Source organism: Cryptomeria japonica, chromosome 2, assembly GCF_030272615.1.
Source record: "Cryptomeria japonica chromosome 2, Sugi_1.0, whole genome shotgun sequence".
Taxonomy (NCBI): Eukaryota; Viridiplantae; Streptophyta; class Pinopsida; order Cupressales; family Cupressaceae; genus Cryptomeria; species Cryptomeria japonica.
Window position 1 is genome coordinate 448,583,370 of NC_081406.1, and position 21,465 is coordinate 448,604,834.

Consider the following 21,465-nt stretch of genomic DNA (forward strand, 5'->3'; position numbering starts at 1 on the left):
TCAAGATTATGGGGTTCCGAGGTCCATTATTGCGGATTTTGAGGATTTCGGGAACCCGAGAAACAAGGCCAACAACATACGGATCGATAGAAGTTGATTTTATTGAAAGCATGAAATCTAACTCTAAACCCTAAACTACGAAAATAGGAAACATAAAAAATGAGAAAACAAGGACAATGATATGAAATACCAACCTGGAAGAGGACGGATGACAAAAACACGAACAAGCAATGACAAGACGACAACAACGACCAAGGAGAAGACACACAATAAAGACTTCGAGGTTCTGGGGTTTCACTTAACTGTTAGGAAACTAGCACTCACCACTCACTTCTGTGACAGTGCCCCAGAGGCAGGTATTTCGTAACATGCAAAAATGATACAAGATAGAAGCAAAACCTGAGGTTCTGAAGTGCAAACGAAAAGGAGACGGGAAGAATATAGAGCGAAACAAAAAGGGGGCCCCCAACTTGAGAAGCGAAAAGTTGGGGTGTGTTATGCAGGTCATAACAAGTCTAACTTAGGAAGCATCAAAGTTTCTAATGACACCTTGAAGTTTGCCCAAGCAAGTTAGAAAACTTCCTTGGCCTTGTGTGAATTCTGCCCCAGGAATGGGTCAAGAAAAATGTTTAAGTGTTATCTCTTTGAAAGGAAAAGGTCAGAAATTTTGGCAACATTCCCAAACTATCATGGAGTCTGCCCTCTCCATGGGGAATTTTCCTTCTCAACACATCAAGTTTGCCTTTGGTAAGTAAATAATTCCTAAGTCTAGGAAGAATCCACCCATGGCATGATATAATTTCTCAATCTAAATGTGAAGTTTGCCTAGGAAGGTTGAGAAATTTCTTTGGACACACCCCAAGTCTGCCTAGGCATCATGAAAAGTTCCTTATGAAACCATAAATTTCTCCCTACCTCATTGGAAATTATCCTTGCCCCATGCTCAAGTTTGCCCTACCATGTGGAATCAACTCCATATCAAGTGTCAAATCTAGTTAAGGGCAAGTACTTTGAGAAGGAAAAATAAATAAATAAATGGTTAAGTATTGGCCCTTAGAAGGGAAAGGGTCAAAAAATTTGGTGAAGGTTTCCTATCAAGAAGTGAATTTTTCCTAGCAACGTGACAATGTTCTTTAACAATGTACAATTTTTTCCCTACCTCGTGACAAAAGTTCCTAGACCACACATGAAGTCCACCCTACCATGTGTGGAATTAATTCCAAATCATGTGCAAAGTTTACCCAAGTTGAAGAGAAAGAAAGTATTGGTGGTGGGGTGGATTAAGATGAATTAAAGCAACAAAGATAAATCAACAAGGAAAGAGAAAATGGCCTAAGTGTTGGATCAAGGCGAAAAGAGATAAAACACAAAAAAAGAATTAGCCCAACATGAAGAGAAATTTTAGAAAAAAGAGTGAAATTTTGGATTAAAAAACAAAAGCTAGGCACGTGAAAAGAGTTCACCTAACTCATGGAAGAAAAGTTTGAACTTGGAAAAGTCAAAATAAATAAAAAAGGATTAAAACGAGAAAATAATTTGCCTAAGTGAAGAGAGGAAAGAAAAAGGAATTAAAGTAAGATTTTGCCTAGGTTTTGGAAATAAAACAATCAAAGCAAAGTTCGCTCATTGCCATTGAGCTTTAAAACATAAAAACAAAGACAAAAGAGAGAAAGTTCAACTTGGAGAGAAAAACATGACCACATTCATTCCCATTAAAACTCATTACAACACAAAAATAACGAGGCAAGAAGAATTTGAATTCCATATAAACATACACTTTGGCAATTCATTGTTCACAACTTGCTTCTCATGCTTAGGAGTTCGAACTCCTCCAAGCATATTTTCCAAAGTTTCTAGGTGAATTTGAGGTGTAACTGTAGGTTCCAATCAATTCTTAAGGAGTGATTCAAACATTTGAAGATAAATCAAAAGTAATTCTTTGAGGAATTTCTTTAATTCTTTCAGATAGTAGATGTCAACACAAGGAGTTCCTCAGAAAGTGCAGATGAAGTTCAACAACAAAGGCCCAAAGCTCGAATCCAAGATTCGAACAAAGTAGAAGAAAGTTAGTGACACTGACCTTAGCCATGTTGACAATGAAGATTTCAAGAAGGGGATTTATGAGTCAAATTATTGGCTACCATCACCACTTGTATTCAAAATGATTTGAAACAGGTTTGTCCAAGTCGTTGGATTTCCTCCAGCAATGCAATGTTATGAGTTGATGGTGGAGTGTGCAAAACATTACAACACTCAAGAAAGACAAATTATAGCACCTGGTGGTAGAGTGTTGGCCTACCTTGGAGAGGATGCAATAAAATAAGCACTTGACATTCCCAACTACCACTCTACCATGTACAAGACCAAGGAGTAAGCCTTGGTCGTCATTGAAGCTGATCCTATTACCTGCACTGAGAAACTTAATAAGCAATGACTGATTAAACCAAGACCTCACTATACCAAAATTCCTAAAAGGCCTTTCCAAATTGATTTTATTAAAGAATATGGAGACCTCTTTCTTGTGCTCAATAGGGTCATGGGAAGTCCTCAAGTTGCTTCATACGAGCTCTAGATGTATCACTTCATCAATGAAATCACTTCTAGTGTCAAAATGATAAACTAGGCAAGAATAAACAATAACAACCTTGATGACTGAAAAACTTGGAACAAACATAGTCTTTTTACATGAGTGTAGCATTATCTCATATGTCATTTATGTACTTGCATGGTGCTATAGATACAAAGGATTTATTTGCAAGGCACTATAGGAAATAAAGACGGTCAATTCAAGGCATATGATTGCTATCTGCAATTACATATGCAAGATAAATCCCACTTCGAAAGAGTTAACAATGTACTCCTTATGTACAATCACCAGGACACTTCAAGGAGGCACCCATTAGAGATTGGCAGAAGAAGAAAAGGATTTGATAAGTAGTTTCGGGTCTTGGTATATTTAATTCCCTAGATTCACATACCTGAGAGTCCAAGGATTCAAAGGATGCCCATATAAACTTCCAAATTTTCCAACAAAAAGAATGGTCCTATTTGAAGTCATTAGGCAACTAGATACATTTGGGAAAATCCAAAGAGCCAAATAGAAAGCAAGAGTTTCCTTTCCCCTCTTCATTGGTAGGATGTTGGAGACATGTCCATCAGCCCAAGTAGCAGAAAGTGTAGATGTTGAGATGCAATTGTATCCATTCTCCTCCTACCGGTTAAGGTCTAACTTTGATCCCCATTGTCATATTAAGAAAGTGAATGAAAGGAAGTACAAGCACAAGGTGGATCTTGAAGATTGCTAGGCTAATGTTGATGATGAATACAAAGTAAGGAAGTGAATGTTGTCCAGGCTATGAGTCAATATGATTACAACACTTGAATTGTTCTCCGTACTAGATCAGTTAGAAGATGATGGAATTTTCACCCAGCCACACTATGAGGAAGAGAAAGAAAAACCTCTTCTTGTAATAGATTGGTCTGAACTTGAGCTTTCAAATTTGGATACATTAATGAGACGAATCATGAAATTCACAAGGTGGTGGTAGATTAGCAAGTTCACAAGATAAAGGAAAATAATATCCTCTTCACCTATGATTTGATGAAGAACTTGGATTCTAGTTCCTCAGATGACGATGAATTAACACGTGACATGGGGAGGCCAAGAAGTGGAAATTCCAAGATGAAGAAGTACACAACAGAGGGTTCAAAAAGAAAGAAGCAAAAAACAAATAAGACAACTTCCTCTACCAACACTTATTTGGTTGAAGAAGTTGGTTCATCCACAAGCAAGGGTAAAGCTCTAGTTGAAGATAATCAACAAGTTGATATGGAAATGCATCATCCAGTCCATGAGGAACCAAATGTAGAGCTTGTTCAACTACAAACTATTCTTGATGATCAAGTAACAATAATGGATGTAGACTTGGAAAATATTGAAGTTGACATTTTGGAAGAAGGTTTTCAGGAAGGAATGATTTTTGCACTCGGGGGAATTGGGCAGAGTGAAGGGAATGATGAAAATAAAGAAGAAGACAATGGAATTGAACAAACAATGGTGCCAAGTTGGTTGTAACAAAGAATGAAAAATAAAATAATTGTGAAAGTCCAACCAATGGACGATTCAATAGAGTTCCTAGCCAAACTGAACTAGCTTATGGAGGATAAGAAAGCAAAGACATATTCCTTAATAATAGGTATGGTATAGGAGCTCGTTAGGTGTAGGTGGTTGTTCCAAAAATTGACAAATCCAAAGAAGATATTTCTCTTGAGGAAAATGAATTAATGATTGTAGATGTAGGTCCTACTACAAAGTAACAATAAGTTTAGGAGTTTTATGATTCAATCGATACCATCAAAGAAAGGATAAGGAAAGAAGTGGAAAATAAAAACAATCTTAAGAAAGAAAATGAACAATTGAAAGGTTATATTCAACACTTGATAAATCCCATAATCAACGAGGAGGCAATAGTCGCTCCAACTTTAATTCTTCCATAGGAGTCAATTAAAAGTTTTGAAGGAATGAAGATGGCAACCCAGGAGGCTAAGGAATGGATTGATAAAGTTGCAAATAAGTCCATCAAGTCCATGGAAGAATTTTCATAGGTCTACGATTAGGTCTCTTCCTTTATATACAAAATATAATGCATATATAAGTTTTGGGAGGATTTTGAAACTGTTCAAGAGAAAATAATCCCATGTCTAAAGGTACTAAAAGGAATCCCTAGGCAAGACTTGGTCAATGGAAAGGTGATTGATATTGGGGCATCATATGACTTCAATAAATGGTATCATCCCTTGGTGGCTAAAGGAGAAGTCTTGGAAAGAATGAAGAATGATGGAGCCCAAATTGAAGAAATAATCAAGGCCATCCAAGACAAGGATGCATCAGAGTTGTCTATGTGTTCGAATAGGAAATAGACCGAGATAGGGAATTGGACGTGGAAAACTTGAAGAAAAAAGTTCAAAACAACTTTTTCAATGTTGCAAACTCAATCCAAGGACAAAATTTCAATAAGGTATCTTCTTTCATGTCCATTGAAGGTGGTTTCTGGAAGCTTAAAATTGATTGGATAGCCACCTTTGCCACATTTTAAGATGAGATGAACTTGATGGAGTACAAAATTGATATATTGCCAAGTGTCCCAATGGAAGAGTTGGGTCCCATAGTGACCAGGTTCATCGAATTTGCTGCTAAGGAAAAAGATAAGGGAAACCCGCTTCTAGCAAAAATATGGATTAATTAATTGTTTATTTCTCATTGGTCCATATTGTATAATTATTCTAGTTTTCCCTAATTATGTTTTTTGTTTAATCTTGGTCGTTAATCTTAAATCAATCTGGGCCATTGCTTTGTAATAAGGATGCCTATATAAACCCTCCTTATTTCATTTATTTTTATATGAGAGACTTCAGAGAAATTATTGATACTTCATAAGTGCTAAGACACAATTCATTGTTCAATTGTTGGTGAATTTTGTCAACTTTTACAAGTTGTCATGGTTTCTTTGGTCTCATTAGAGTAGGATTTATTTTCAATTTGTTAGATTGAATGAAGGATTTGATGGTATTGCTCAATGTGGAATGATGTCCTCATACTTTTGATAATTGGATGACTTTCAGTTATTATGCAAAGTTAGCCTAAACCAGTAAAGAAAACTTAACTTCTATTGCTTTATGTAAGGAAGTAAAGTAGCGGAAACAACTTCCTACACTAACCTTGAGAGGAGGGTAATGCAAAACTTTTTCAGATTGTTACAACAGTTACAGAAAATAGAAATAGATATAATAGCATTCATACCACAACACAATGATTTATGTGGGGAAAACCCTTTCGGGAGAAAAACCCCACCCTCCAAAAGCAGCTCAATATTTTATTCAGCAATCAAAAACAGATTACAACATACTTGCAGAGCAAGCTCTTCGCAGGAGTAGCACTAATCAGAGATTCAGAGGCAACTCAATAGCCATGAGACTCTTACACACAACCTCTATCTCACACACCTCATAAATAGGAGATACAATACAAGAAACTGTCAAACGGTATTACAAAACCATGGGCTAAAACCACCCAATAAGGTGTAGCCGACCTTATCTCCCTTCTATGACATGTTAAAGCACACATCAACATGTGTCGCTCCCTTTTACAGCTCATTTATGTATCCGATACAAATTATTTTTCCTATTTCAGGAGTACAAACTTCCGGAGGCCATAACTTGAGAACCGGGTGTCCGATTGACGAACCTTTTGAAGCGCCGGAAAGCTCGCGAAGTGCTCTATCACCTCGTAACCCGCTTCACCGGTTACGGCCACTTTTCAGGGCATTTCGGAGCCGCTAAAGTCCCCAAATTTAAGTTTAAACATTTTATTGCACCCCTCCAAGACGAAAACTTTAATATCTTCAAAACTAGCTGTGACCTTGCGACGCAACTTTACCGGAATGCTTATCTAGCCAACCAGAAGCTTCAGGGAGAGTTTCGCACCATTTCGTGCTCAAATGAAAACTTACTATAAATAGTAACCTCGCATAAATGCAAGGTTGAGACACCATTTTTCCCAACAAATCTCCCACTTGTCGAACACCTTGCATGAGCGGAAGGGAATGTCAACACAATGAATCAATTGCTAGGGGCCATAAGGCCCATAGACTCTGAACACCATCTGAACTTCTCTGTGCTCACAACCTTAGTTAAAGCATCTGCAACATTCATCAAAGTTTCCACCTTAACCAGCTTCACCCTACCATCTTCGACCGTATCTCTAACAAAATGATACTGAACATCAATATGTTTGGTCCGGGCATGAAATGTCGGGTTCTTAGCTAGGCTAATTGCACTCTGACTGTCACAGTAAACTGTCACTGTACCTTGTTTTATTCCAATATCCAAACACAGTCTCTTAAGCCAAATGGCCTCTTTACAAGCATGAGTAGCTGCCATATACTCTGCTTCAGTAGTGGATAAAGCAACCACAGCCTGTCGCTTACTCATCCAACTAATTGCACCACCAAACAAAGTAAACACATAAGCATTGGTGGATCTTCTGCTATCAATATCACCTACCCAATCTGAATCCACATAACCATGGATATCAAGGGAAGTCATGTCTCCAACTGAATTACCATGATAACACAAAGAATACTCTGAAGTACCCTTCAAATATCTAAAGACTCTTTTGACTGCATCCCAATGAACTCTACCAGGATTAGACATATATCTAGAAAGTACTCCCACTGCTTGGGCAATATCTGGTCTAGTACAGACCATAGCATACATCAAGCTTCCAACCGCACTCTGGTAAGGCACTCTGCTCATGTCTTCCATCTCCAATGGGGATGTAGGACAATCTGAAACAGATAGTTTCATTCCAACTGTAAAAGGAACACTCAATGGTCTACAATTCTGCATGTTGAACCTCTATAACACTGAATTCACATACTTACTCTGGCCTAGCCATAGCTTTCTGTTCACCCTATCTCTTCTAATTTCCATCCCAAGAATGTGCTTTGCTGCACCAAGATCTTTCATTTCAAATTTAGCAGCGAGCTGAGACTTCAGTTCTGAAATCATACCTTTCCCTTTACCAATGAATAACATATCATCAACATACAATGCAATGAATAAGAAATGATCACCATCAGATTTATAATAAACACAGTGATCTGATTTAGAACGTTCAAATCCCAAACTCAACACATATGTATCAAATTTTTGGTACCACATCCTACGACTTTGTTTGAGGCCATACAAAGATTTCTTCAATTTACAGACCAAATTACTTTTGCCTTTCACCACATAGTGCTCCGGCTGTGTCATATAAATATCTTCCTCCAAATCACCATGAAGGAAAACAGTTTTCACATCCATTTGCTCAACCTCTAAATCATAAGCAGTAGCAATAGAAAGCAAAAATCTAATAGACGTCATTTTTGCAACAGGAGAAAATATCTCACCGTAATCAACACCCTCAACCTGAGAGTAGCCTTTTGCAACCAACCTTGCTTTATACTTCTCAATGCTTCCATCTGAACCAATCTTTTTCTTGAACACCCATTTACAACCAACAGGTTTTCGTCCTTCAAGCAATGGTACAAGATCCCATGTATCATTCTTTTTCAAAGCTGCCATTTCTTCCTCCATAGCAATCTTCCAGGATTCTGCATCATTCATACCTAATGCCTCTTCTACAGATTTCGGTTCATCCACACTAGTATTCAGAGCAAAAATACATCTCCAATCATCAGGTGAATACCTTTCAGGTGGTTGTCTATGTCTTGTAGACCTTCGAACAAGCTGAGTTGGAGGTTCTTCCTCCTCTTCTGAAGATTCAGAGCTAGACGAGCTCTCCTCAAATTCTTGCCTATCTAGGGGTCTCGATTCAACTCTTTCAGGTGTAGAAGGAAGTTGAATCACATCTTCTTTTTTAGTCTGTTCTGGCTACAATGCAACAGAAGGAGACTTAATTTCTCTAAAAATAACACTTCTACTATGAATTACCTTTTGTGCAACAGGGTCCCAAAGCTTGTATCCTTTCACACCATAACTATACCCGATGAAGATACATTTCGCAGCCTTGTTCTCCAACTTTGTTCGCTTCTCCTTTGGCACATGTGCATATGCCTCACAACCAAAAACTCTAAGATGTCTCAATGAAGGCTTGTGACCTGACCATGCTTCCATAGGCGTTTTATCAACAAGAGCTGATGTAGGAGACCTGTTAATCAGGTAGCAAGCAGTGGCAACAGCTTCAGCCCAAAACTTTTGTTCGAGACCAGCACCACTCAACATACTCCTAGCCTTCTCCATCAATGTCCTGTTCATTCTTTTTGCAACTCCATTCTGCTGTGGAGAATACGGAGTTGTCTTCTGCCTGTTAATTCCACAGTCTTTACAGAATCTATCAAAATCATTAGAGCAAAACTCACCGCCATTATCAGTTCTCAAACATTTTATTTTCTTTCCAGTCTACAACTCAACCATTGCTTTAAATTCTTTAAAACGACTAAAAACTTCAGATTTACTCTTTAGAAAATAAACCCATGTCCTTCTACTAAAATCATCAATAAATGAAACATAATATGTGGATTTTCCAATTGAAGAGACATCTACTGGACCAAACACATCAGAATGGGTAAGATCCAAAACACCACAAGTTTTATGAGAACTCGAGTAAAACTGAACGCGGTTTTGTTTTCCATAAATGCAATGCTCACAGAAATCAAAGTCAAGATTACAGTCATTCAAACCTTCAACAAGGTTTTTATTTTTCAAGGTCCTTAGACCCTTTTCTCCAATGTGGCCAAGTCTCTGGTGCCATAACATAGTCTTCTCTGCAGGTAACTTTGCTTCAGACGAAAGAGCACCCTTAGGTACCCAAAAACCATTTCCATCTACTGAAGGTGAAACCTTCAAATCTTCCAGTGAGGTATCCACAGATTTACTTTTTATAGAAGTGCTATTACACTCAACAATGTATGCTTCAAGCTTATACAAAGTGCCAAACCTGACACCTCTAGCAACTACCATAGCACCCTTAATCATCTTACATCCTGTTTCAGAAAAGACTACCTGCACACCTGCATCTATTAGTTTGCTCACAGATAACAGGTTTCGTTTTAATCCAGGGATATGCAGCACACCATTAATCCTTTTTATTCTACCATCAGAAAACCTGATTCTAACTTTACCTCGACCAACAATGTCTAGATGTGAATCATCACCCAAGTACACCTTACCTCCATTAAATCCTTCATATTTAGAAAACCAATCTCTATTGGAAGTCATATGAAAAGATGCACCTGAGTCAATTAGCCAGGCATCATTACCTGCATGAGTCGCCAAAGCCACAATAAAGGCATCGCCATCTTCCTTGTCGGACTCAGAATCAGAATCGAACTTTTTCTTTTTCTTCTTCTTTTCTTCTTTGCAGTCCTTACGGATGTGACCCGGTTTACCGCAATTCCAGCAAATGACTTTGGACTTTCCAGGAGATTTCGATCTCCCTTTGGATTTGGACTTGCCACGCTTCTCATTCTTCTTGCCTTTCTCCTTAGGTCTTCCACGAACAGTTAGGGCTTCCTTTGAACTGATGGATACCTTCCTTCGCATCTCTTCACCGAGTAGGGCACCCACCACGTCTTCAGATTTCAAAACAACAGAAGTACTACCGATAGCCATAACAAGAGAATCCCATGAATCAGGCAAAGAGCAAAGCAAGATCTGACATTTTTCCTCCTCGTCCATCTTAACACCGACGGATACTAATTGAGCCACCAACATATTGAATGCTTCCAAGTGGTCCGCAATTCGTCCACCCTCTTCCATCTTCAAGGAATACAATTTCTTTCTTAAGAAAATTTGATTTAATAAAGATTTCACTTGATACATCTCACCAAGCTTAGTCCATAGCTTCTTTGCAGAGTTCTCTTCATGGACATTGATTAGAACAGAGTCTGCCAGGCACAGTCTGATTAGACCCTTGGCTTTTCGGTCCATAACATCATACCGAGCTGCCGCAGTAGGATCTGAGGGCCTTTGGACATTCGCATCAACAGCATCCCAAAGATCTCGATCTATTAGCAGATCTTCCATCTTCAGCTTCCACATCTCAAAATTACTTCCATTAAATTTCTCCACCTCTATTCTCCCTGACGAACTCGCCATCTGAATATTCCTGCAACAAGATCAAAAAGTGTCTTCTGCACAAGCTCCCACTCAAATCTGGATTAGTTCAAAAAACCCAACTGCCCACAATTGAAACCAAAGGTGATCAGGCTCTGATACCACTTGTAAGGAAGTAAAGTAGCGGAAACAACTTCCTACACTAACCTTGAGAGGAGGGTAATGCAAAACTTTTTCAGATTGTTACAACAGTTACAGAAAATAGAAATAGATATAATAGCATTCATACCACAACACAATGATTTACGTGGGGAAAACCCTTTCGGGAGAAAAACCCCACCCTCCAAAAGCAGCTCAATATTTTATTCAGCAATCAAAACATATTACAACATACTTGCAGAGAAAGCTCTTCGCAGGAGTAGCACTAATCAAAGATTCAGAGGCAACTCAATAGCCATGAGACTCTTACACACAACCTCTATCTCACACACCTCATAAATAGGAGATACAATACAAGAAACCATCAAACGGTATTACAAAACCATGGGCTAAAACCACCCAATAAGGTGTAGCCGACCTTATCTCCCTTCTATGACATGTTAAAGCACACATCAACACGTGTCGCTCCCTTTTACAGCTCATTTATGTATCCGATACAAATTATTTTTCCTATTTCAGGAGTACAAACTTTCGGAGGCCATAACTTGAGAACCGGGTGTCCGATTGACGAACCGTTTGAAGCGCCGGAGAGCTCGCAAAGTGCTCTATCACCTCGTAACTTTTTAGGGCGTTTCGGAGCCTCTAAAGTCCCCAAATTTAAGTTTAAACATTTTATTGCACCCCTCCAAGACGAAAACTTTAATATCTTCAAAACTAGCTGTGACCTTGCGATGCAACTTTACCGGAATGCTTATCTAGCCAACCAGAAGCTTCAGGGAGAGTTTCGCACCATTTCGTGCTCAAATGAAAACTTACTATAAATAGTAACCTCGCATAAATGCAAGGTTGAGACACCATTTTTCCCAACACTTTAATCATGGTTCAAAATATTGGTGAATCTAAGTAATATGAAAATATTTTTGAATTCCATAGAAGATTGCACCGTTCATGTGTAGTTGTTGAATTTGGTGAAGCAAGGATTGGTTTTGGTTCCGCATTTGCAATTTTTATTTCCCAAGTTCATAGGATTAACTTAGGATTAGAATAATATTCCTCAACCCTCATCTTTTGCCTTTTTTTTTTCAAATCTATGTAGAAGCGAGATTGAACTAGAACTTATTGAAAATTGTTCCAAAAAAAAGGTAAGTCAGGAATTTAGAAAAGAAAATCTTTAGATCGATTAACTCCTAGGACAATTGTGTAAGTCCCCCTTGAGATTACAACATTTCACAATGAACCAACTGAGACTATCCGCATGAATCTGGAATCTTGGAGTCGTCTTTGAGATCACATAGTCCATCTATTTAGTACGTAGAAGATTCTGATTAAGATAGAATAGGATATCTCTAGGTATTTTATTCTAAGTTATGTGTGCATAAAAAACACACCAACAAATCATCATAAGACAACTCATCCCTAAAAGTTGATAAACTGCAATCCCATGTGATCCCAAGATTCTAGGTTAGTCTCAAAAAATAGCTACCATGTTGATGCTAGGTCATTCAGATCATTACAGTCAATGAAAAATAATCATGTTTAACCATAGAACATTAATCTCAGCACATCCCCTTAGGGTCTCCTCTAAGTGAAATTAATCAAACACTATAAAGGGACTAGCATAGAAGGTGTCAACACAACCCAACAATGAAGTAAGTTGACCAGAGAATGCGTTTGCAGTCAAAAACTGGTATAACAACATTAACACTTAATCTCCAATTGCCAAAGGAGTGATTCTAAACACACCAAAATATCTACTCCACTCTAATCCTCGAAGCATCATCCAAAGATATGGAAGCCATCTCCAAGAAGTAATTGCAGTATGTGTCACTCACTAGGGTGGAAGTAATCAATGAATATGTGATGTCCCTTTTCTTTTAGTGATCATCTAGAGGAGATTATTAACCTATTTTTATTCTCGTAGGCTAATTGGATTTAAGGGAATAAAGTAATTAATTAAATGTTAAATATTCCTAAGTCCTATGAGATTTTTAAATTTAATTAATTGGCAATTGGACATACTTTATTTTATAAAATGACTTTATAATAATGTCAATGACAAATTATAAAGTCGCTTTTGAGGGGAAAAGTAAATTAAAAGAGAAATAAACTAAAGTATTACTTTTGAAAAGGAAAAGCATTATAAAACAAAGAAAAAATGAAATGAGAATACATTATCTGCTTGTTATTTTGAAAGAAACTTTTCCTTGAGAGCTTGAGATCTTTAGCTTATAGGTTCAATAAACCCTAGGACAAAAACCCAGATCAACTCCCTTGGTAAATTCATCTCAAGATTCACGGTTGCACATCATTAATTAGTTTTCTAGAGATTCGATGATCCATCTTGTAGATCTTCAAAGGTTTTGATATCTCTTGTATGGAGGCATTTTAGGTATGTGTTACATGATGGCCTTATGCATTTTTTGATTTGTAATGATGACATATGTTTGTAAACAACAATACATTTTTATATAAAAAGAATGGCCATTGGTTTTTAGATTCTCTATATTTCATTGATTCATTTTCTTAGAAATATACATTGTTCATCTTGCATGCTCAATCTGCATGTTTGCATGTTGTAATATTGCATTATGATGAAACAAAACATGAGAAAAAAACAAAACCTAAATCAGATTTGAAGCATTATTTGACTTTGGGATATTACAGTCATATTAGAGCACATATTCCTATCAGCCTATTGAGTTTATCAATGCATGTTAGAGATTCCAACTGCATGTGAGCTAGTGGCACTTTCATATCAGTTTAGAGGTAACCCAAGATCTTGCATGTTGTTTCATATCAGTGCATATATTCTATTCAAACACCCAGATAGTTGCATGATAGTTTAGATCAGTTTTATGAAGTGAGTTTCTTTTGCATGTCATTACTGGGTAGTATAGATTTGTGGGTTTGACTGGATGGTAGTTTTGATCAATTTTAGAAGGTGGGTTTACTTTGCATGTTAGATTTGAAACTAACCAAATGTTTGCATGTCATTTTGGAGCCTTGTATTTTAGTGGGTTGGAGTTGCATGTACACATTCATAGGAAAAGTATATTGTTAGGGAACAAAGGAAATAGATTTGGTGGACTAACCCTTATCCAGAGAAAAGTACACATTCACAAGCAATTATTGCTAGACAATACACTATAGGCATGGGTGATAGGAATGATGGTAGTCATAGTCCATGATAGGATGAGTTGGATGGTTATAAGGTTTTGAGGACTTTATCTACTATTCAATGAAGGATTATTTTTTCTTTTTATTGTTTAGGTGATTCTCTCGATAGGTTGGCATTAGATAAACCAAGGAACAAGCATGATAGACATGATAAGCCTGATGGACGAGATAGGTCTCTTACAGTTCCAAGGAGCCATAGCAGGCAAGCTAGATCACCTTTAGTTGCAAGTAGTGAGGTTGGTTTTGTTCATGCAAAGAGGACACATACACACATCATGGATAGATTAATGATGCCTACATTCTTACCTAGAGATGATCTGTCAATAGTTAAAGATCCACTTAATGGTGTGGAATTTCAAGATAATATTATGGTGGCTAGTGATGGGCAGAGGACACTACCAAAGCATGTGAGGGAGGTATTTTTCCTTCCATGGTATTATGCACAACATAAAAAAGAGATAAAAATCAAGAGATATCAAAGGAAACATTGGAAAATAAGAAGAGCTAAAGGTGCAAGAACAAGGAAAGAAAGAAGAACCACTTGTTTTTTATTTGTTGCCTATAAGTGATCATATGAGAGGCAAATATCAGTCATCATGTGGGATTCTTAAAGAAGTAGTGACCTTGTTCACAAGCTCACTTCCACCATATGAGAGTTTGGGTAAAGAGGAGGTACCTAAAGAGGATGACAAATTGTACAAGAAAACGATGATCTTCAATGGAGAAGAATCATGTGGTTTATCCATAAGTAAGGTTTATAAAAATTTAATGAGGAATTTAATAAGCGTTTTATGAGAGATGAAGAGGTGCAAAACATGACACAAAGGTATGACATCAATTTTTATTTTTGCAACAGTAGTTCTAAATCCTTGCTTCATTATGAGGTAGCATCCATTTTACATGAAGATGATGGTATTTGTAACATCGTAAATTGTATCTCATGCAATTCTGCATTATATAAGCATAATCAGTATGAGCCGATTGGGAACACATAGTGCTTGTTTGTCCACATGGTTCACCCTGTCAACTTAGAACTTGTCTTTGATTGAGTACATTAATTAGTTCACTTATAGACTCTAGTGTGCCACAGATACATCTACATGTCGTGCTAGCACCCCGTGAATCTGCCAGTCTCCAGGTGGTCATTTGAGCATTACACCTATGACCAAAAGAGTTTTTAATGCCTCTGTTTGCGGACACCAATGTCGGGATTCACTTTGGAGGCTATATCTCATACATTTTTGTAATTGGAGAGGAGATTTGGGCATCCATTATCCTTATCATACATAGATTTTCCAGCATTTGAAGACCACCAATGTTGCAGCCTCTTGAAGAACCTATGGTGCCTTCTTCACAAGTGTTGGAGGGGAGTTCATTATCTTTCTTAGTTCATTTGCATATCTATAATCTCTTATTTTCAACTTATCTATTGTCTTAATTCCCCATTTATTATCTTTATCATTTTATTTCTTATCATTGCTACTATCTCGGTTGTTAGTGGAAGTGGAAACACAAAAATAAGGGTCTGACTAAGGTAGGCCTCTAAACACAACCTCCAACATTTTATCTCTTTGTTTGTGTGCAGGTTTGTGATCGAAGGAAAAAAATCATCTTGCTGGAGGCTTCAATCATGGACCAGTTGTAAGCTTTCCCTATCCTTCTCTCACTTTAGCTTAGTTCATCATTTACATAGTTTTTTTAGTAGTATAGTTATATTCATTGTTCAGGTATGATCGCTGTGTTGGCCATATGATGTAATAGATTATATGTTGCACTAATGTTTTATCATTAATGCCAACACTTCTTGTTATGGTTGTTTACCGACTTCTAGTAGAAGGATTAGATTGGGAAGTTAATCAGTTGATTGTCACCAGTATGATCTGGATGATGGAATAAGTTTGTATGGATGGTTCATATACTTCTGAAGTATGTTTCATTCAATTGGTATTGACTTGATGATCGGATGTTGTCTTATGTTCTAGTAAGCTTGCTTTATTGCTCCAGTAAGGGTTTCACCGACAAAGATTTAATGAAGATCTTTGATGTAATGCATAAGTGGTGTTGGTGCAACTTCTAGAAGGGATTCAGGATGTTGATGGTGATTGTGTTCATACCTCATCTGATTGGTGTCATTGCTTTGGCGTGCATGGATCTAATTTAGGTTCGATGCTATCTAGGTCATGGATCAATTTCATGAAACATGTTGGTGGATCCTCAGATGCGCTTCCAAGATGTTTTAATGATTGGATGATATTTGTTTGGCCTTAGGCTGGCATGTGTTATGATTTTATTTTAGGATTATGTAATGGATCTATTGTATTATCATTTGTGTGGCCGACCTAATTGGTTAGGTCCCAGGTTGGTATAAATATATGTAAGATCTCATTGTAGAACATATGAGTAAGGAGCAAATAATGTAATAATCATTTGTGCAGAGAATTTGGTCGATCATAGCTGATTGAGTTGGTTTTATGTAAGAGGTTTTAGACCTCCGATATTGAGCTTAACCGGAACTGTAATCTAGCATGTTTGATGCTATCACCGACAGTTCTTCTCTTTGGATTGTAGTCCAAATATCTTGAGGTGGTTGACATCTTTGTAGTCAATGAGACTCCATTGTGATGAGTAGTGCCCTCTAGGTAGTGTGTCTTCTTACATGTGCATGCCCCTATTGTAATCATATACTTGTTGTAGAAGTATCATCTGACTGTAGGTAGGGTTTCCCACCATGGTTTTTCCTCATTGAGGTTTTCTATGTACAATTCATGGTGTTATGTGTTATTGTTGTACGATATTAGTTCTCTGGTTTTCATTTATGTTTTAATGCTTAATCAGTTATACCAGTATAAGGTTTTAAGTGTTTTAATTCACATAATCTATTAACAAGTGATTCACCCTCCCACCCTCTCAGTTGTTCATCGATTATCCCAACAATTGGTATCAGAGCCTGGTCCTCTTTTTGCAGAAGCTTAACCACTTGAGGAAGATCCTATGGAAAGTAATAGTTCAACTCATGTTTTATGGAAGGACAACCCTAGGCTTGATGGAACAAACTATGGAGTATGGAAGATTAACATGGAGACTCATTTAAGATGCATTGGAAAGGAAGTTTGGGAAATAACTCAGAATGTTTACACTCCTCATAATCCGACATCTGGAATTCCTGCACCAGAAGACTTGGATAAGAACATTGAGAATGATTACAGAACTAGAGATGCCCTCTTAAGTGCCTTATCAGATCAGTAAATCATGGGACTATCAGACAAATCATCGACACAAGCTATATGGGACAAGTTGGAGACTCTGAATGAAGGTAATCCTATTGTTAAAATTGCAAAACTTGAATGTTATCAGGTAAGATATGAAAGCTTGAAGATGGAGGAAGATGAAATAATTTATGCATTCATGGAAAGGGTTAATGAAATTGTATTGGGAATTTAGTGATGTGGTGGATCTCTGAGCTAGGAAGAGATTGTTTCAAAAGTGTTAAGGGTTTTGTCATTGGCATATAAGATGAAGGTAAGTACAATTAATGAGATAAGAATCATACCTAATTCTTCTGTTAATAGAGATACTCTTGTTGGGAAGATATCTGCTTTTAAGCTTGAGGAATTTGGCCCTCCTGGAGCTACAAAGATTAATACTGCATTTAAGGCATCTACATCATCAACCAACAAGTAAGATTGGAAAGTTTTGTATGCAAAGGAATTGGAAGAGATTAGGAAAGAGGATGAAGAGCTTGAGCAAATTCAAGCCCTATTTGCTAGAAGGATACCTAGAGGTCCATCAGGAAGTAAGTATGAAGGAAAATCTCCTTTAAAATGTTTTGCATGCAATAAGATAGGTCATTTTGCATCTAGATGTCCTGAAAGGAATTCAAAATTGGAAGAAAGAGCAATAAAATCTTTTAAGCCTAACCCTAAATATCAGATCAAGCATACGTACAAGAAATACAAAAACAAATCATGCTACCATGCTGATGAGGAAGGAGTAATTGATGACTCAAAAGAAGAACCGACAAGAGATTCGGCTAGTGGATCCGATAATGGAAAAGACCGAGTATTTTATGCTATGAAGGAAGATGATCTGGTACCAATTATCAAAAATGAGGAAAAGGCAGTTGTAGCAAAAGTTGAAGACACAAAAGAATGTGTAATAGATAGTGGATGTTCTCATCATATGACATGAGACAAAGGGAAGTTTCTAACCCTGCAAGCATTTTATGGTGGTCAAGTCAAATTTGGTAATAACAAGGCATGCATGATCAAAGGAAGATGAACCATTTCATTGGATGGTAAGCATAACACTGATAATATCTATTATGTTGAAGGTTTGAAGCATAATGTTTTGAGTGTAGGACAGTTGGTAGACAGATGATTTCAATTACAATTCAAGGATGGAAAGTGCAAAACCATTAGCAAATCAGGATTGGAGATTGCAACCGGTACACAGACAAAAGATAACATATTTCATTTGAACTCCGGCGAAAAGACATGTTTGATTGCACATATTAATGAAAGTTGGCTATGGCATAAGAGGTTGTGTCATGTAAATTTTGATTGCATTGCAAATATCAATTCAACTAAGGTAGTTAGACATTTACCTAAGATTGTGAAGCCTCATAATCCGGTATGTAAAGAATGTCAAATGGGTAAGCAAATCAAAACTTCTTTTAAGAGCATACTTGATAAATCTAATGATGTTCTTGACTTGATTCATACTGACCTATGTGGTCCTGCTAATACAAGAAGCTTTCAAGGAGATAGATATTTCATGTTAATCATTGATGAATATTCTAGAGTGACGTGGGTTACTTTTCTAAGGGAGAAATTTGAAGCCTTTGAGATATTCAAGATCTTTAAAGCTATGGTTGAGACATAGATAGGAATGAAAATCAAGTGTCTAAGATCAGATCAAGGTGGTGAATTCACATCCAGTGAGTTCGACAACTATTGTGAGAAAAAATGGCATTAAGAGACAGTTATCTGCACCCCGGACACCTCAGCAGAATGACATTATTGAAAGAAAGAACATAACCATTTTGGATGCAGCCAAAAGCATGATGATGGAAGCTAATTTGCCTCATATCTACTAGAGAGAAGTAGTAAGTACAATGGTTTATAAATTCAATAGAGTTTATATCAAGGGAGATACCGATAAGACACCTTATGAATTATGGTTTGGTCATTCTCCTACTCTTAAATATTTCAGAATCTTTGGAAGTAAATGTTATATCAAAAGAGATGATTTCATTGAAAATTTTGATCCTAGATGTGATGAAGGAATATTTCTTGGTTATCCAACTAAAAGCAAAGCATATAGATGTTACAACAAAAGATTACAAAGAATTGTGGAGAGTTCTAATGTGAAAGTGGATGACCAACACAAAGACCAAGCTAAATCTTATGATAGTGAACCGACAGTGGAAATGATCATAACTGAATCGGTAGTGCCTGTACCAGAACAAAATACTGAACCAGTTACCTCGACATCATTAGAAAAATCAATAGTAACTGAAGAGCAGCACAAAGAACCTAGAAATCAGAAAACACAAAGGTATGTAAGGCTAAATCATTCTGAAAATCAGATCATTGGAGACAAAAAACATGAGAGTTATGACAAGGAGAAGATTGAAAAATCAAGAGGTATGTTTCATTTCTCAAATTGAACCGACATGAGTAATTAAAGCTTGCAAAGATGAATGTTGGATGAAAGCTATGGAAGATGAATTAGATCAGATAGAAAAGAATAATACTTGGACTTTAGTTCCTCGGCCTAAAAATAAGAATGTTATTGGAACTAAATGGGTTTTTAGAAATAAACTAAATGAGGATGGACAAGTTGTAAGAAACAAGGCTAGATTGGTATGCAAAGGATATTCTCAAAAGGAAGGAATTGATTACGGTGAAACTTTTGCATCGATAGCTAGAATCGAAGTTGTTAGACTATTTCTTGCTTATGCAACCTATAAGAACTACAAGGTCTATCATATGGATGTTAAGTGTGCATTTCTGAATGGAGAACTTGAAGAGGAAGTCTTTATTGAGAAACTAGATATATTTTTACGGACAAATGACCAAAATATGGTTTGCAGATTAAGGAAAGCCCTATATGGATTAAAACAGGCACATAGAGCTTAGTATGCAAGGTTGGATAATTATCTTTTGAAGCCTGATTTTATAAAAGGTAATGCTGACAATAACCTATATTATAAGATCACTAATGATGATATTCTGATTATTGAAGTATTTGTTGATGATATCATTTTTGGAGGTGAATAAAAATTGTGCATGGAATTTTCTGATAATATGCAGAGTGAATTTGAAATGTCTATGACTGGAGAAACAAGATTTTTTTTAGGTTTGCAGATTACTCAGACTGACAAAGGCATCTTTATCTGTCAAACTAAGTATCTAAGGGAATTGTTGAAGAAATTTGGTATGGAAAATTTTAAACTGGCTAGTACTCCTATGGTTACAAGTGAAAAATTATCAATTAAGGATGTATCCCCTTTAGTAAATTCTACAAGATATAAATCCATGATTGGTGGTTTGCTATATTTAACTCATACTAGACCGGATATAATGAATGCAGTTAGTATTGTATCAAGATTTCAAAGTAATCCAAGAGAAAATCATGAAAGTGTAATTAAAAGGATATTCTAGTATTTGCAAGGTACAACTGAATATGGTTTATGGTACCCTAAAGATGATGACTTTACTTTATGTGCATATACAGATGCAGATTAGGCAGGTGATGTTGATGACCAGAAGAGTACATCTGGTGGAGCATTCTTCCTTGAGAAGAAGTTGGTTTCATGGATCAACAAGAAGCAGTCATGCATTTCTTTATCTACTACTGAAGCTGAATATGTTGCAGCTGCAACCAATTGTATTCAAGTTCTATGGATGAAGCAGATGTTGAAGGATATACAAGTGAGTTGTAATGATATGGTCATTATCCATTGTGATAACTCTGCAACTATTGACATATCAAAGATTTTGGTATTTCACTCCAAGACTAAGTACATATCAATCAAGTATAACTTTTTGAAGGAAAAAGGTGGAAGCAAAAGAAGTCAGATTGGTTTATGTGAACACAAAAGAACATATAGCAGACATCTTCACTAAACCTTTGTCTCGAGAATAATTTGAGTATTTGAGAGATAGATTGGGGGCTTCTACCCCTCCCATAGAGACTTAATTAATGCAGATATGCATAAGTCTGATATGCATTATCAAAGCTATCTTTTACTCTGAATTGATGAAATAATGATACTACTTAGGGGGGTAGCCAGCCTTGAGATTTAGGGTTTTTGATTCTTTGACATTTTTGTCAAAGGGGGAGGAATATATGTGAAAAACCATTGCTATTTATTTTTTAGACTCATTGCACTCCTTAGGGGGAGTTTGGCGGTATTTGTTCTTTTTTATTCAGATTTGGTTCAGAGCTTCATTGCTATATCATTCTATGGGAGATTGTTGGTAGTCTTCCATTGGGGGAGACTTG